Below are 3,227 nucleotides of genomic sequence, written 5' to 3'. Positions count from 1 at the left end.
TCCCTACAGCTTTGTCAATGGAGCATGTTTTCAAACTTTCATATTTTTGCCAAACCAATAGATGAATAATAACAGCCTTGTATTGTTTTAATTTGCATTTTCTTCAGTAGTGAAGTTGAGCAGAATTTATAAATACAGTGGCCATTTGTATTTCTTTTTCTGTTTTCTGTGAACAAGTTATTCTCAATTTTTAGTAGCTCTTTAAGTACTCAAGTAATAACCCTGACTCTATGAAATAAATGCCCATATTTCCCCCAGTTTTCATTTATCTTTTGATGTTGCTTACAATAATTTACACATGCAAACACTTTATTTCTGTGTTTTTATGATGCATTTGAGTTCAGCACTCTTTTCTTATTGTTTCTGGATTTTGAGTCCGAGTTATGTGGCTTTCCACACGGTCAGATATGAGTCTGAGGCCATCTTCTACCAGGTGTCCCAGATTGCCACAAATAACTTCAGACACATGAGCATTGACAGCAGGGATTAGGCAATCAGTAGACGCTTCCACCTGAAGCTTGGATTTATGAGTGATAATAAATTTTGAATTTAACTACTTAATTTTGAATAAATATTAGCCATTGAAGTTGGTCTGTTATGCAGATAAAAGCGAATTGATACTAGTGCACAATCTTTCTAGTAACATTTGAATAAAGTCCATTTATTGATTTGTTATGTCCTCTTTGTCATATATTACATTCCATAAATACTTGGGTCTATTTGTGATTTTCTATTCTTTTATATTGGCCTTCCTATATGTGCTCCATTCATAATACACATTTGAAATATAGAGACTTTTAAACATATTTTAATACCTATAATTGCTTTTTAGAAAATTTCAGAGCAATAAAACTTTGATGGAGCTCCTATTTTTGATTGAATAAATTTATATTATCTGTTGGAATGGAATAAGAATTAGAAGGCTTTGTCATTTTTATTACCCACATTTGCAAAATATTTAAATAAATCATAAATAGACAACTTATATGAGAGTTTCATCTAGTGAAAATATTTGCTAAAATCGTGAACTCTGAAAAAAAAGAGGGATAGGACTTATAAAATTATTGAAACTGAATTATGTTTTCTATCTAAATATATTGAATTAATAATATATTTATATTTAGAATATGTGATCTGAGGCTTCCAGGTATTTCAGCTGATGTGTGGAGAATATTTTCTCAATATTTTGGTCTACAAAAAATAATTAATTGGATATATCAGTTTACTAACCAGAACTTAAAACTTTGAAAAATGTAACAAACAATATAAAACATGCTAGAAAAGGAATTTTCGGAAAAATATTAAGACTATCATATAGAGATATCGTATAGAGATGTTAATGTAGATAATACATTAATTTAATGAATACACAAAAAATAATTATTTGTATATGTTGCTTTTAAATATGTAAATTTCACTGAGATTTAATTTGCATAAAGTAAAATATACCTTTAATTACAAAAAGACAAATACTGTATGATTTCAAGGACATAAGTACCTAGAGTAGTCAAATTCACAGAGATAGAAAATAGAATGGTAGTTGCCAGGGTCTGGGAGTAAGGAGGAAGAAATAACTATTGTTTAATGGGTAAAGAATTTCAGGTTTTCAAGATGAAAAGAGCTCTGGAGATGGATGGATGATGGTGATGATTGAATAATATAAATGTGCTTAATGTCACCAAGCTGTACATTTAAAATGCTTAATATGATAAATTTTATATTATGTATATGATATTACCATTTACAAAAACTTAATAAAAAATAAAATACAACCATTAAGTATATAATTAGATAACTTTTATCAATTGTTTATAATTTTGTATCAACTACCACAATCAAGATATAAAATTATTCATCCCTCCTGAAAACTAACTCTTCTTCCTGTACAATCAGTTCTCTTTCTCAGCCTCGGGCAATTTCTGATTTGCTTTCTAAAGCAGATTATTTCAAGACATTACATAAGTGAAAATATATAGTCTGTATGCTTTGTATCTGGCATCTTTCAATTACCATAGTTTTCTTTAGACTCATTCATTCACATATTTCCATGTTACGGTAGTTCTTTTTATTGCTGAATACTATTTCTTGGTTAAATCTACCACCTCCTGATGAATATTTTGTGTTTTTTTTTCAATATTTGGATTTATAAATAAACTTTCCATATACCAAGAAACAATCAGAGTTTTAGATTGTTAAAAAACTGGAGAGACAAAATTGGAGTATTATGCATCTTTTTTTTTTCCTCAGGGCATTTGATTAATTCTAAAATTGTTACAAGTAAGTGGCTAAAAATCTAAGAAGTAAACCTTAGACAAGTTGAACAGATGTTTCTAGAATCCTTTCATTGCTTAGAGAACAAGAATTAGCATTTAGAACCTACCAGTTTGAAGGGCCAAGTGAACACACAACTAAAAGTTCCGAGGCCCAAGAAATAAGGCCCTAGAAATAAGGCTTGCTATCCAGAGACAGACAGATCTTTACTAAAATTGCAACCTGGCCTCAAACTAGCTCAGCCCATAATTGGACTTTGGTGGCCTGTTCTTGCTCTACCTGTTTACCAGGGAAGGTATTAAACACTCTGTAGAGGAAGAAACCATCTTCAGCCTTAACAATGCTGCATACATGGCTGCCATTCAGTGATAGTTTTATATAAAGGTATGACAAGAAAAGGGCCATAAGACCAAGCATCCACAGTTAAACAGAAAAAAGATGTTAAAGTGATATACAAACTGGAGCGAATAGACAAGATCATTAAAATCATAAAGATTAATAAGTTCAAGAAGTAGAGGAAAGTGGAATAACACTTTCCATAACTTTATGAGAGATTGATTGATTGATTGGCCAAATAAACTGTGGAGAGGATTGGTGAGAGGGTAGATGAAAGCAGTAGAAAATATCCAAGTTGAAGCAGAGAAACAGAAAGTAATGGAAAACACGTAACAGTACATAAAAGACACTGAGATAACATAAAGTGTCTAATATATATGCAGTGGGAGTTCTAGACTGAAAGGAGAGGGAAAAAAGAATAAAAGCAATATTTGGAAAGATAATGTCCATGGATTTTCCAAAATTAATAAAAGACTTTAATATGGGATTCAATAAGCATGTAAAACCCATGTGGATAAACAGAGAGTTGATCCATCACACTAAAACTGCTGATTATCCCTGATTTTAAAAAAGTTTTAAAAGCAGCATTAAAAACATATTATCAAAATATTAAAAATACC

This window comes from Pteropus alecto, unplaced genomic scaffold, assembly GCF_000325575.1.
Source record: "Pteropus alecto unplaced genomic scaffold, ASM32557v1 scaffold166, whole genome shotgun sequence".
Lineage (NCBI taxonomy): Eukaryota > Metazoa > Chordata > Mammalia > Chiroptera > Pteropodidae > Pteropus > Pteropus alecto.
Note: the sequence above shows the minus strand (reverse complement) of the source record.